Source organism: Camellia sinensis, chromosome 6 (assembly GCF_055761805.1).
Source record: "Camellia sinensis isolate YWXY chromosome 6, ASM5576180v1, whole genome shotgun sequence".
Taxonomy (NCBI): Eukaryota; Viridiplantae; Streptophyta; class Magnoliopsida; order Ericales; family Theaceae; genus Camellia; species Camellia sinensis.
Window position 1 is genome coordinate 15,998,445 of NC_138966.1, and position 16,059 is coordinate 16,014,503.

Below are 16,059 nucleotides of genomic sequence, written 5' to 3' on the forward strand. Positions count from 1 at the left end.
GTCCAAAGCCCTAGGGGTCCTGATCAAAAAATGGCATCTTAAGCCGTTAGAACAACGCCCACTGCCCGATCCTCTCCTACCTAAACACAACCCAACCAAATATTGTACTTTTCACCACTAGCATGGTCATGACACTGATCAGTGCTATAGATTGAGTCATGAGATTCAAGATCTCATAGATAATAAGGTGATAGCACCTCCTCAAAAACCCAACGTCACTACAAATCCTCTCCCACCACATAATCAAGCCCCTCCACCTCGGCATATAAACCTCATCCATATACTGGCCGTCCCTTATGACCCCAGTATATATATCACTCCTTCCCACCTACCTAAATCGGCATTGTTCATCCCTGAGAGCACAGACTTATGCATGATGAACACGTCAACAATCCAAACTGAACCCGTGGTGGTGACAGTGGAAGATAAAGGGAGGTCAGCCTTGGTGGAGAATGTCAGCTCGTTGCCTGAGGGCTCTAAGGACTTATCTGATGGGGTGTACAACTTGAGCTGCTATATTGTGCCAATCAACCAAGATAAGTCAAAAATGGTGTTGCGGACTGGAATGGAGGTCAGTGTAGTCCGAGAAGATGGACCAAACCAGGGATTAGATGATCTAGCCGACCTGGAGAAGGATATAGACAATTTGTAGTTCTTTGATGAGCAAGATCAAGAGGATGTGCATATTGATTGGTTTGATCTGAACGTGTCAACAGATAATTCTGGGTGGCTAAGTGATGAACCCGATATAGACGAGGGAACTAAACCGAAGCAGGAAGAACAGAAAGCGAGAACTGCTGTAATGGCCGGAATGGCTAACGGAAAGGGTAAACTGCCGGAAAACACCGGTGTAGAATGAGTGGCTAAGGAGCTGGGCATAGTTAGTACTGTACCTACAGAGCAAGAAGCCGCACTGAGGTGCCTTGAGCAAGAAGTGGATCATAACAAACAGAAGGCTGGAAAGGCCCAAGACCCTGTGGGGGAAATCTGTGATGAGAAGCTGACCTCAACGGAGCCGAACAATTGCTTGTCAGCTGACGAAGGAATCTAGTGGGATGACGACGACCTGCACTTGGCCCATACTGATGAGAACTGGGGTGAGGACCTTCCTGACAACACTTGGTATGTGGAAGAGGTTGACCACATGACAAGAAGTGGCTGATATTTTAAACCACTGCATTTGGACCAACCCGAGGCATCCGGGAAGGATAACGAAACTGAGAAACAGAAGGAAAAACAATTAGAGGAAGAAGCTGTGCTGAAACAGTTAAAGAAGATTCAAGCTGACATATCTAGCTGGGGGCTGCTCATGGATTCACGAGTGCACAGGCAGGCTGTATTCACGGCGAAGGATAAGGTCAAGTTGTCCATTGAGACTACCCTGGAATAACTGTTGGGATTAGTCTTGCTAGGAGGCGCTGCACCCACTTTGACCTTTTTCGACAAAGAATTACTGTTGGAAGGCTCCGCACACAACAAGCCTCTATACATATCCGTAGAGTGCCGAGAAAAGTGGATACCAGTGGTGTTAGTTCACACCAGCTCAGTGATCAATGTCTGTCCTTGTCGCACGGCTTATGCTATTGGTCTGAAGCCAGCAGAGTTCGTACCTATAGCCAAGGTGATCCAGGTGTATGACAATGCAAGTAGAGGGGTGATGGGGACAGTGTAGATTAAAGTACAAATGGGCCCGACTCAATAGGATATTGAGTTCCACGTCCTGGATGTTCCAGCCAATTTCAACCTACTACTTGGGAGACTCTGGCTGCACCAAGTGAAAGCTGTCTCTTCCACTCTCCACTAGATGTTGAAGTACCCCCATGGGAAAGGGGTGGCCACATTCTTCGAAAATTCATCTATATATCCTCCGCCAGAGGTCACTACGCCTGTGCTGGAAATTGTGCATGGCAAAGATGATGTCTTCCTTTTGGGGTTTACCTTGGCTGAGGCCTGGGTAGTGCAGAGCATCTTGGCTGTTGATGAGAGCCTATATGTCAGTGCCCAATTTGTATATCTCATAAATAAGCTACAACATATGCCTAGAATAGGATTAGGAAGAAGTGGCTGGAAGGGCGTTGCTGCGTTGGCCGATATGCCATATAACCCACATGTCTTTGGTCTTGGCTATACGCCCACCAAGGAGGATTGAGTAAGGAAAGGGAAAGAAATGGCCAGAGGGGCCAGAGCAAAGCAAAGCGAGAAGCGCTATGAACTTGTGCATCGACCAATTCAGGGAACCCTGAATGGCTATTTTGTTTGAGAGGGTGAAGACTTCCCATTCTGCGGCTTCCCCGAGCCTTGGTTCAACTCTGAGAAGTAGCGGGTTCCCGGCTTTGAGATTTTCTTCGACTTGCAGCTGCAAGAGAGTGACACAGAGGAACAGAGTAAACTAACCACTGAGGCTACGAAGGGCACAGAAAGTGATTCCAATGGCAGTGAACCTAAAGTAAGGGCAGCATTGGCATGTCTCCTTTTGGATCCCCAGATCAACTCAGAGAGCTTGGGGGATAACCTGACCGTTTCCATGATTGGAGACCAATCGGGTGCGAACCCTTCTAGTGGTATCTTGGATGCATCTGACGCACCATCCCTCACTTGGAATCTAGAGGAGGGCTTTCTGTCCAGTAGTTCTGAGTTGGGTAGTGAGCCAGAATTTGATTCCACAGAGTCTATGGAGTTGGAATCAGATTCCAGTTCCTCTGAGTCAGAGTCCAGTATTCTTGGGGTTGATAACTCGGATGCCGAAGTTTTGTCCAGGTCATATTTTTCATTTTCTTTTGAGTCGGTTGTAACTGAGGAATTAGATGAGATGAACCTTTTGAATGTGAGTACCACTGCAGATTCTGAGTACTTCTATGTGCCACTTGTATATTGCATTGATCACGACTTTCAAAATTTTAGCGAAAACGATGAGGAAAGAATTTCTCTGGTTTTGAAACGTTTGATTAATCGAGAGAATGAGAGGTTTGTAAAACCCCTTGTTGATGAAATCATTTCAATTAATATGGATACTGAGAAAGATCCACGTCTGGTCCAGATCAGGTACACGTTGTCCTCGGAGGAGCACGAGCGCTTAGTCGCTTTATTAGCAGATTTCAAAGATGTTTTCACGTGGTCCTACGAAGACATGCCTGGAATCGATCTTGAGATTGTACAGCATCGGATCCCTCTTGACCTTGAGGCCCCACCCATCAAACAGAAGCTGCGGAGAATACGCCCGGATAGGGCTTTGAAAATTAAGAAGGAGGTCACCAAGCAAATAGACACAGGGTTCTTGCTAATATCTGAGTATCCAACTTGGTTGGCCAACATTGTTCCAGTGCCAAAGAAAGATGGCAGAATTTGGGTATGTGTGGACTTCAGAGATCTGAACAGAGCCAGTCTGAAGGACGACTTTCCTCTACCGCACATCGACGAGTTGGTGGACTTCACCGTAGGCCATGCGTTGCTCTCCTTCATGGATGGATTTTCCAGGTATAACCCGATTCTGATGGCACCCGAGGATAAAGAGAAAACCGCCATCATTCTGCCGTAGGGAACCTACTGCCATAAGGTGATGCTATTTGGGCTGAAGAATACTGGGGCTACTTATCAACGGGCTGCAACCACAATTCTGCATGATATGATCCATAAAGAGGTGGAGGTGTACGTGGACAACATGATTATCAAGTCCAAGGAAAGAGAGGGCCACTACACCGCCTTGAAGAAATTCTTTCAACGGATCAGAGAATACCGATTGAGGTTGAATCCACAGAAATGCACTTTCGGTGTAACAACAGGGAAAATGCTGGGTTTCTTGATCACACAGAAGGGCATCGAGGTAGATCCTTCCAAAATCAAAGCCATCCTAGAAATGCCACCACCAAAGACTGAAAAAGAGATGCGAGGCTTTCTGGGTAAAGTGCAATTCATATGACGGTTTATTTCTAAATTAACCTTGACTTGTGAACCACTATTTGGTCTCCTGAAGAAAGGAAAGAAATTCTAATGGGATGACCGATGTCAGTTTACTTTTGAGCAGATCAAGTAGTACCTCCAAAACCAGCCTGTGTTGTCGCCGCTAGAGCTAGGGAAGCCCTTGATTCTATATCTGTCAGTGACGGCCACAACAATGGGATACATGCTTGCTTAGGAATCTACGAATAGGGTGGAGAAAGCCATCTACTAGTTGTGCAAGAAAATGCTGGACTATGAAACCCGTTACACCCCGCTAAAGAAGGCTTGCTTAGCCTTGGTATGGGCTACCAGGAAGTTGAGGCACTACCTGTTAGCTCACTTCATAATTCTGGTTCCGAGATTAGATCCCATCAAATATCTCTTTACGAGACCAGCGCTTACAAGTAGGCTAGCTTGTTGGTTGCTTCTCCTTTCCGAATTTGATCTGAAGTATGTCACTCGCAAGTCTGTCAATGGGAGAGTGGTAGCTGAGTTCCTAGCAGATCACCTAGTGGAAGGGGATGAAGCGATAGAATACCTATTCCCAGATGAAGCTATTCTGCAAGTCGAGGAAGCGATTTGGACAATGTACTTTGACAGAGCGTCTAACCAGTACGGTTATGAGATAGGGGTGTTGCTGATAGCACCCCACAATTCCTATATACGTTTAGCCTTCAAACTCCGATTCAAGGTATCCAACAAAGAAGTAGAATACGAGGCGTGTATCGCTAGTTTGGAAGCCGCCCTGGAACTAAGGACAAAAAGGTTGGACGTCATCGAAGACTCGAACCTTGTTATATCTCAAGAAAATGGAGATTTAAAGGTTAACAAAGAAAAGATGAAGATCTGTCACCAAACCCTGGATGTTCTGATTCCTAGGTTTGACAAGCTAATCTTCACTCATCTACTAAGAGAGAACAAAAGGTTCGTTGATGCTTTATCAACTCTATCTTCTATGATAGACATCCCATTGGAAGTCCGGATGCGTTCGATTATCATTGAACAGAGATATACGCTGGCCTACGAGACTATCGCTGCAATAGATGAAGTGCAAGATCAAAACCCCTGGTATTATGATATCTGGAACTTCTTGGAAAATGAGGTTTATCCACCAGAGGCGAATGCTAAAGACAAAAGGGCAATACGGAGAATGGCCGCTTAATTTATCATCTACGGAGGTAAACTATACAAGAGGGGTCATTTGGGATTGCACAAGTTATGTGTCGACATAGAGGAATCAAAGCGCCTAATGGAGGCCATCCATGGGGGAGAGTGTGGAGCACACATGAGTGGAGTAATGTTAGCCCGGAAGATTCTCAGGCAAGGTTACTGCTAGTCTACCATGGAGGAGGATTGTATCAGTTTTGTTCGGCGATGCCACAAATGCCAAATCCATGTAAATTGCATGAATATTCCGCCGTCGAAGCTGTACAACATGACTTCACCATGGCCATTCTCGGTCTGGGAAATTGACGTCATTGGGGTAGTTACACCGAAAGGGTCAAATAGGCACAAATACATTCTGGTAGTAATTGATTATTTCACGAAGTAGGTGGAAGCTCAGTCTTATGCAGTGTTGAAAACAGCACATGTGACTAAGTTCATCCGAAACAACATCATTTGCCGTTATGGAGTCCCAAATGAGATCATTTCAGACAATGGCTCCCATTTCAAGAAAGAAGTGATCGACTTGTTGGAGAAATACAACGTGGCTTTTCATAAGTCATCTACATATTGGCCGCAAACCAATGGAGCTGTTGAGGTCGCCAACAAAAACATCAAACACATTTTGCAAAAAATGGTTGAGACCTACAGGGACTAGCCAGACAAATTTCCATCTGCTCTCTGGGGCTACAGAATTTCAATTCGAACATCTACTGGGGCAACTCCGTACTCTCTTGTTTATGGGATGGAAGTTGTTTTGCCGATTGAAATAGAGGTTCCGTCGTTGCGGGTTATGGTTGAGTGCCAGATAGCAGAAGCGGACTGGCAGCAGAGCAGGTTCAAAGAACTGATGCTGTTTGATGAGAGAAAGCTAAAAGCACTATACCATGTTCAAGGCTATCAATACAGACAAGAAAGTTAAGTCTTGGAATCTAAAGGAAGGGGATTTGGTATTGAAAGACAACCGAGCTCCCATCCATGACCCTAGGGGCAAGTTCAGACCCAATTGGACTGGTCCTTACATCATCAAAACTATTTGGTCGGGTGGAGCTGTTACTTTCATGGACCTGGATGGCCTAGAATTTTCCCAACCGATCAACATGGACAAGTTGAAGAAATATTACCCCTGAGAGGCTCGTTAGACCGAAAATCTGGAAGGGTGACCTAGGCAAAAGTTAGAGCACAAAAAATTGGAAAAAAGAAAAACTGAGCTCGCAATGTTAAAAACCCAGAAAGGGTGGCCTTGGCAAAAGTTGGAGCGTAAAAGAAGAGAACTGAACTATGTAAGGCCTGATTCCCATCTTCGGGATACGTAGGCAACTTTATTCTGAAGCTCGGCCGTAAACACCTCCAAATCAACTGTATCCATTTGTTTGATCAAGGCATCTTTGTCTGTTCGTTATTTGAAAGTTCGGTTGTGATCCTTCCTCTGAGAAAAGAGCTGACTACAGTGCTGAGCAGTGCTATTTAGTCAAGGGGCAATTTTTCATTTCTGGATTCGGGGTTTGTACATCTCGAGGATAGATTCCATGTGTGTCAAGTTGTGATCTTTAGCGAAAATGGTTTTGAAAAGTTTTAATAAAAGTTGATTTTGTTCAAATTAATCTTTTTACAACTTAGACCATTTTTTGACCAAAAGGAAAATTTTCAGTGCCCACAACTTCAATTTCATTGATTTCAATACGAAGTTCTCCAACTCTCGATACAAATTAAAGTTGCTTTTATTACATTCAAAAAGAAAACTTGAAAAGTAAGATCAAAGCAATAAACTTGGGGCATAGATGAGTCAGGTGTTCCTGCGTCCCCCGCTTGTGCTTGTGGAAGCTTCTTATGCTAAAGTGGGCCCGGATTGCGCCTCATCTTTAAGCCAAGTCAAGCACTCGCCAGAAAGTGCGTAGTTAAAACTAGAGGCAAGAGCCAGAAGCTCTCTCGTCCTCCACGCAGTGGGATATCGAGCCAATTGTGAACCTCAGATTGGGAATGAAGCTGGGTACTCAACTCTCTCTTCTGGGCAAGTCCGATCATGTCCAGACTGACGCCGGAACCGAAACGAAAAGTAGAACACACAGTGTGTCAAGCCAGCAGCTGAATGCTAGGTTGCCGAGTCATGCTGTAGCTTATCTCGGGCAGATCAAACCAGGGACAATGCCAAGCAATGTCAACAGTAGACCTGTTGCACATCTAATGGCACCACCATCCCTCGTTTGGGAAATCTACTAGCTGTTGGCGAAAGAAATAGCCCCGGGCTGAATATGCAGGGCAAGAATCCACTACCTTCAACCTATCCATGGGCCATATCTGGGGAGGGATGAAGGAAAAGAGAGATTAAAGAATAGAGAGTTGTGTGTTGAGGAAAAGAGTGAGAAAAGGGCTTTGAGAGAAAAATAGAGCATAAGTGTCGAGTGATGTGAGAAACACATATTAGAAAGGGTGGGAAACATTACCTGAAGATGTAGTGGACTTCCCGCAAATTTCTTTGTCTCTCGCCGATGAAAGGCATCTAAGCCTATCAAAGTCTCGGCCAACAGCAAACCAATCCTTGGGCTACTTCAACTAGCTGGATGCTAGACCCGCCGAAACTAGGGGCAAGAAGAAAGTGTGCTAGCATACACAAACAAAGGGTGTGTTGCAGAAAACCCCACCAGAAAAGATTGCCTCAGTCACTGGCGTCAAAAAATCGATGAATTAAACCGGGGATCTCCAACGCTCCATTGTGAACCAAGGATTGGGCCTCGTGTAGAGTAAGCAGCACATCTGTCCCAAAGCTTGGATATAACCAAAACGAGGCTGAGGCAAGATTTCCTCATCACACCGGGACTCTATTAGCACTTGAAATTCTTCAATTGTCGGACATATCTCTTGTCTCCTGAAGTTAAAGACGTGTGTAATCGGGTTCCAACATCTAGCCGCGACATGAAGAAACGGAAAACAAAACGGAGAATGACTTAGTGTAAATAGTGCATTTATGTCGAAACCTCCGAAATTCAGCTTTTCTGAGCCATCTAAAGTTGCAATCCAATTCGAGAGTTTTTGGGCAAAGAATGGCTCCATTTGTGAAGAATTTGCAGTTGAAATGAAGAAACTGTGAGGTCGAAACCTTTTGTAGAAGATAAGGCAGTGAGTGGAAGCCAGGTGTCAACATTCTAGAGGTTCCTCGCATTGATGGCCGACATACCACTTTGGTGGCCGACTGGCCACCACTGATGGCCAATGGCCTCTATTCATGGCCGATATCCTCCCACTCTAGCCTACTGTCCTTCTTGTGCTAGAAAATGCTGGTAGCATGAGCCTTGTTCTGTTTTTTATGTGTTTTGGAGTCTAGTTTTGAGTCTTTTCAGGCCTTAGCATGCTTGTTGAGGTCTATATGTTTTGTTTTGTTTATTGAGTTGTATTTGTCTTGTTTTACTCATCAAGTTGTATTCAAGTTGTTTTGTTGTATATCGGGTTATCTTGTGTCGTTTATCGAAATTGTTATTGTTGTTATTATCGAGTTGTATGTTGTGTTTAGAATTTCAGTTGTTGGTCGGTTCATTACTTGATTCAGACTGTTATGGCAATGCAAGTGTTCACATTTCATTATCAAATTCAATCTCATTTTCATGCGATGCAGTGCTCATGATGCAAAATACAACACTTTTTCAAATGAAAAATTGGTTTTCATTCCGATCGTAGTTGTTTTTACAAAAGGTGCAGTACAAGTTTTTAAAGAAAATAAAACTTGTCCGAAACTGTACAATGTGCTAACACTACTAACAAAAAGAAACTAAGCAAAAACTACAGAGAATCAGTGCTGGTTGCCTTAGGTTCGAGAAGCCTTCTTCGTTATCTTCCTCGGAGGAGAAGACTCTGTGGTACTGTCTTCATCGACGCCACTGTCTAAACCAGAATCAGAGTCTAAATTGGAGCCGTCTCTGCTCTCCACCTCAGAGCCCTCCTCAGCGGAGCCCTCCTCAGCATCAGCATCCCCACTCTCAAAACCCGAGCCAGTGTCATCATCTCCACTCTCGGATGACTCAACATGTTGACTCACTGCCTCCTTAGCTTCGCTAATCTCTGTATCATCATCGTTCAGAATAGGCTCTGAAGGGTCACTCTCAGCTCGGGTGCCTCTAACTCGGCCTCGGCTGCGTGCTGGAGCTTGTCTCTCTCTCTCTCTCTGCCGCTGGAGGAGGCACTGCTGGTCCTGTTGCTGCTCCTGCTGGCACACCTGGTATGGGTGGGACCTGAAAAGACAGTTGTCATATGTCAGCCACAATATGCGTATCAGATATAAGTATAGGGCAGAATGAGTATATGCTGAAGTCAGGTACAGAGTATGAATATAGTATGGAAGTGCAGTATTTCATATGCAGTGTATCAGTGCAGTGTGGGGAAGTTCTCATGTCAATTTCAATGTGTCAGTGGAAATTTGATGATTGGAATGTAAGAAAACTAAAGAAATTACTTGAATGTCGTGGAAGCCGAACAGTGCCTCCCTTCTCAATATCATGCCCTTGAATGAGGCTAATAGCTCCAGCAGATCCTCGGTGTATCCTAGGGGTGCCTGCAAATGCATTAGGAATGATCAATGTCTAAAAGGAACAAATATCAGAAAGAGATGAGAAAACTAAAAATGTGGTACATACCGGGGGTGCGTCATGAGCTCTGACATATCTATGCCCCGCTACGACAGGCTTAATCGGAATTTGATATGCCTTTCCAGTATACCGCCAACATGTGAGCACAACAGGCAGCTCCGACCAGTCGGTCCTCTGCCTCACCTGAGGAGCCCCTCTCCCATAGGCCTTGGCTGCCCTAGTCGCTCTAGGCCCTACCCTCGTAGCAGGGGCTCTTGTCCTCTCACCTCCATGAATACCGATCAGAGGTGGTATAAGGTGTGTCTGAATGAAGACTGTATAATCGCCTTTGACTCGGAAGTACTTTGCCTCCAAGCCCACCATGAACGGATAACTCCTTCAACAAATAGGTTGTCTGCTGACCTCATGGACTCTGGTGACGTCATCGGTATGAACGGAGCAGACAGACCTAGAGATTGATGTACGACTCTCTCACCTAGGTACCAGGCTAGGCAAATCGGACCCTTGAGTAGAATACGGTAGCAGGAAATGCCTAAGGCCACAGTGTACCGGCCTCGAACCCCCGTCGGTATCATAGCCCATGGCTGCCACATGATCTGCAAATACAAGATGAATAGATTATTAGCCATCGTTAGATGGTAATATGTGAATCAAAACAGATATAGAGAAAAATGATGACCGTGTTTTAGGTTACCTCATGGGCAGCTACGGTATCAAAGTAATGTCTAAAGAAACTGAAGGACTTGCAAGTCCTGTGGCGAAGCTGACCATCGTACACCTGCAAATAGGGGACCGTCAACGGAACCTCCACTGCAGGCTCTGGGGCAGGAGTCGGGAAGTATGCATACACCCATAGCTATGGAGAAAGTGCAGTGATATGTGATCAGTACAGTGTTTGAACAGATATAGAAAATGCAAAGCAGAAAGCATACAGTGTTTGAGCAGATATAGAAAATGCAAAGCAGAAAGCATACAGTGTTTGAACAGATACAGAAAATGCAAAGCAGAAAGTACATGTGTTGAACAGATGTAAAACAAGAAATGCTAAATAGAAAATGCAAAGTGTAAAGAGGAAACTAAGATGTGTACCTTCCAGGCTCGCCAATAGCCTTCGATCAAGTGTCCATTTCCGCAGGAGGTCGAGCTCATATAGTCATATAGAGTGGCGAGGCCAGCCCTGCCCCAATCATAGAAACTCACTTAGGAAAGGACAACTAGTGCGCTCAGCAAGTACAACCCTACGGTGTTCTCCCTATTCGAAAATAGGGTGGTATCGAGGAGGAACATCAGAAAACCAGCGTACTACTCTATCTCCTCTACTGTCTCTAGCTCAGTCCCCTAGAACTGCTCTTTGAACCAATTGTATCTGACCATAGCTATTCGAAACAAAGGTGGGCGCGCCCCTAGTAGCTCAATCCAAGCAGCCTCCCACTCCCCCATGTCAGGATCGAGAGGAATCGGATCACCCCTACGCCTAGGCCTGTGATCATGGCGAAGTCGTAAGGAGTCATCGTCATCTCTCTGGCAGTAGAAAGGTAGAGAGAGTTAGTGGTGTCCCACCATCTCTCCACTAGCGCTCCAAGAAGTGGACGGCTCGCCATAACTCGTGTCAATCTACAACAGAACAGGCCGAAGCTGGCCTCGTCAACAGTGTTGCGCACTCCTGCGGGGAGCTCGTCATACCAATCTTTGACCGTCGTGGCCCCATAGCCTCTGTATGCGCAAGAGTCACCCTGTGGCAGAGGACATGTGAACCAGTGTAAATACAGTTAGATGAAAAAGGAAGTGCAAAACAAATGTGGTGGCAGTGATGAAAGTAGTACAATCAGATGAGCGACAGTGCAAGAAATGCAAGTAAAGAACATCAGATGTGCAAGTGAATAAAGTTTATACCTCAACAGCAACGCCTGAAAGATGGAAATCTGGCTCCCTCAATAAGAGATCCGCTGGCGCGTCAGTAGCAAAATTAATGAAGTGCCTAATGCCTCTAGCAGGTAGAACATGCGTCCGAGGATGATACCTCGCCGGATCAAAAGGCCTCACTCCTAGTAGTAATGGCTCCAGCTCCGCCTCAGAATCAAACTCGGCCTCGAACTCTGCCTCTGGAGGAGCTCCATCATGTGGTATGTCATCTGCCATCTGGAATATGGGTGAAGAGTTGATGAAAAGTGAACAAAGTGGAGAAAATGGGGTAAACTTTGAAAAATTCAAACCCTAGGAGAGAGAAAAGGGAAGAAAAAGTCAAAACCCGGAATAAGGCACCAAACTCGAGAGAAACTCGAGGTGAACAAGCCTCAGGTGATGAAAATCCAAGAAAAAGTGCCGAAATCAAATTTCAATCGGTTCAAAATGGAGTAAACTAAGAGGGTTTAGCAAAGAAAATATGTGCGGGGCATTGGAAAACGCGTATAAAGCTCAGATCTAGAGAGAAGGAAGGTCTAGAGAGAGAGAGAGGGTGGAATTTCGGATATGGAGGTGTGTGGAAATGAGGCCCCATGGCCTACACTTAAAGACCCATGTGTGAAAAGACCCTTTTGGCCCGATTTTCCATTGATGGCTGGTCGGCCACCACTGATGGCCAACAAGCCTCATTGGTGGCCGACAATCTTGAAGGGTGGCCAACAGGTGGCCATCACTCTCATCTGGTGGCCGTCTAGTGCCCAGTGCTCCTATTTTGTGTCTTGATGCTGTGGTTGTCCCTGTTTCCCGAGAGGTGCAAGGGAAGGTCACTGTTGAGTTCAAATTCTCTCTGCGGAAGCTCGAAATTGTGTTTTCGGTGATCGTTGTTCGTCACTTGTTGAACGAGGTGTATCCTTTTTTTTGCATGTTGCAACTCTTCCAAGAGGTGAATTGGAAAGTTGCTATTGAACTTGTTTTGTTAGAATACATATGCATTCCCTCATTACGTATGTAGAACGTGCATTTTACATATGCTACTGTACAGAATACGTATTTCAATCCTTTGCATAGAACATGCATTCTGTTATTTAGCATGGAACATGCTGTTAATCGTGCATGGAGCATGCATTTTGTATTTTGCATAGAAGATGTTTTCAATTTTGCATAGAACATGCATTTTGTTTTTTAGCATGGAACATGTTGTTACTCGTGCATGGAGCATGCATTTTGTACTTAGCATAGAACATGTATTCAATACTTTGCGTAGAACACACCTTCATGTAGCATTGTGTCTCAATTGTTTACTTTGCATAGAACATACACCTTGTATATGTTGTACTTGTTGAGTTTTTCTTGCGCAGGCGCGATATTGTATGTACGGTTCATTCAGCGGAGCTAGCGCAATCAATGATATTGTATGCACTGTCTATTCAAAGGGGTTCTGGGTGAAGTCATTCGTGTCCTTCGAATCACATCCTTTTACTCCTTCTCCTTGCATGTGAGGCGCGTTAGGATTACCTTCCTTCGGTTAAAAACATTTGTGTGCGTCCTGATGTTCATACCATTCTTCGGTTACCTTCCTTCGATTAAAAACATTTGTGTGCGTCCTGCTGTTCATACCATCCTTCGGTTACCTTCCTTCAGTTAAAAACATTTGTGTGCGTCCTGCTGTTCATACCATCCTTTGGTTACCTTCCTTCAGTTAAAAACATTTGTGTGTGTCCTGATGTTCATACCATCCTTCGGTTAAAAACATTTGCGTGCGTCCTGATGTTCATACCATCCTTTGGTTACTGTCCTTCGGTTAAAAACAATCGGGTGCATCCCAGTGTTCACACCATCTTTGTTTTCTTCCGCATGCAACGTGTTAGGATCTTATTTGACATCTCGGGTACGTCGGATGATTTTGTTGCTCTTCGTCTTTCATGTGCATCACGTAGTTAAGCTTGCATAATTTTCTTACATCCTTTCTGCATGAAATGTGGTTTGGTTTGTAATTCCCACGTGTGGCGTGTTTACTTACTTTTGGGTTTGAGGTTGATATACTTTGTTTCGGTTTGAATGTGGCATTTTCCTTGCATAGCGTTTGCATTTAAATGTTTCATTACAACCTCATTGCATGATCATAAGCTATGTTCCTGCATCATGCATATCAATTGCATCTTGCCCTAGAACTATGCTAGTTTGATTCCTTGCAAAGGGATATGTAGACAGCATGCGGCGCAACCATTTTTCTCTTGCTTGTTTGTTTGTGCAAGTCTTCGGCCTTGTCAAAACGGGTCGTCTCTGGGCTTTGACATTCACTCCCGTCATTCCATGACTTTCGAGTTCTGTCAAAGAGGGGCAACTGTAGACACCTCATTTTTTACTGTCCTCAAGACTAGGACATCATCACTTGTGCATATGATGATTATGTTTGTTTGTATTCGTTTTGAGCGCCTGAAGTCCTCGGCGGAACGCCCTGTCTTTGAGCCTTTAGACCTTGTCCTTTCTGTGCCTTGTTTTGGATCAAAACTTGGTGCCTGGAACCTTGTGATGACTTGTCGGCCACCACAAAAGGCTGTCAGCCATGTCTTGTGCTTGTCGGCCATTGGTGTGGCTGGTCGGCCACCAGTTTCTTTTTCCAGATATTTGTTGATATTTGTTGACAGTTGTGCCAGCTGTTAGCACACCGAGCTGCATCTCCCTACATGTGTATGGTAGAATGTTTGTAGCGACCCTAATTTTCTTAAGTCATTATTTATTATTATTACGATTATTATTATCTTATTTTATATTTGACTTTATTAATCACGTGGTTACATGAGAATTTAATGTGGTATTTAATTAATTTAATGTGTTATTTAATTAAATTAATTTGTTACTTAATTATATATAATTAATTTAAATATTTAAATATTTATATTTGTTATAAAAAAATGTTATATGTATTGATTTTATAAAGCATATTTATATATATATTGTGTTTATACAATAAAATATAATGTAATATTATTAGGTTATACTAGCTATTAGGTTATATTCACAACAGTTGCATTAGGAAGCAAATCAAGAAGAAAGAAAAGAGAACAAAAACAGAGAGACGACAAAGAGAGAGAGAGAGACTAATGAAAGAAAATCGGAGGAATCAGTTCCGAGAGAGAAAGAGCAACGGCGGGGAAAAAAAAAAGAGAGTGGAAGAGAGGAAAAAATAAAAAGGATTAAGGTTTTGTTTTGGTGGCTCCTTTAGTTCTCCAAATTTTTTATTGATCTTCAAAATAATATTGTGAGTACAAAACATACTTCCCTTTATTTATGTTTAATTCGTTGTTTTTATTTATTTATTTTTATTTATTTGATATTAGTTTGATTTTGTATTTACCTAAAGATGATAGATTGATTTTAATTATTTTGATTAGTGGTGCATTTAAAGTTTAGGGTTTTTAGCTGATTGATTGATTTTAATTATTTTGGATTAGTTGTGTATGTAAGGTTTAAGGTTTTTAGATGATTGATTGATTTTAATTATTTTGATTAGTTGTATATGCAAGGTTTAGGATTTTTATATAGATTGATTTTATGATTGTAATCACACACATGGTTATATGAAATTGAAATAAACTTAGAATCCATAGATATTAGTGAGATGATGGATTGATTCTTTGTTTTTATTTATTTGATGTTGTTTGATTTTGTATATATATGTAGATGATAGATTGATTTTAATTATTTTGATTAGTTGTGTATGCCATGTTTAGGGTTTTTATATGGATTTATTTTATGGTTGTAATCACACTCATGGTTATATGAAATTAAAATTAATTAGGAACCCCTAGATAAATTCCTTATACTCCACCATGACACCATGGATTATTGTTTTATTTGAGTGATGGTGAGAAAGAGTGTATAAAAAAGGTGAGGATTATGAGATTTATTTGAATGCCTTAGGCTTGGCATTGTTATGTTGTTCTCATGAGTGAGATGTTTTGTATATGTATATTGTTGCCTCGTTCTCATGAGTAGACGAGTGCTTTGATTTATGCGCATACGTATATGCTAACCATCCGGGGAGTGTGAGTCAAACTCGAGACGATATCCCTGCGCAAGTTTGGCTTCGGAGCGGTGTTAGGTATACGGGAGGCACATGGGATATATGTGTAGGCCGGAAGTGGAGGGCCGAAGTGGTGGAGTTAAGGTACAAAGAATTTAATTATGAGTTTATTAGTATAGTGTGAATTGTATAGATTTGTACATGATAAAAAAATAGTAAACGACCTCGATAAATTATGAAATTTGAGCAGAGGCATGTATACGTGATTCTAGACAACTTTTGTGTTTTAGCTTTTTATTAAAAAGATCGATTAGAACTTATAATTGGATGACCTTGGTTATTGTCGGTTTGATTCATTTTGGTAATGCAGATTTTATAGGCTGTTTTAACCAACGAAACGAGCTCATTTTTATTGGTTTCGCGTAAACTGAAGTAAAACATTATTCTGCACAC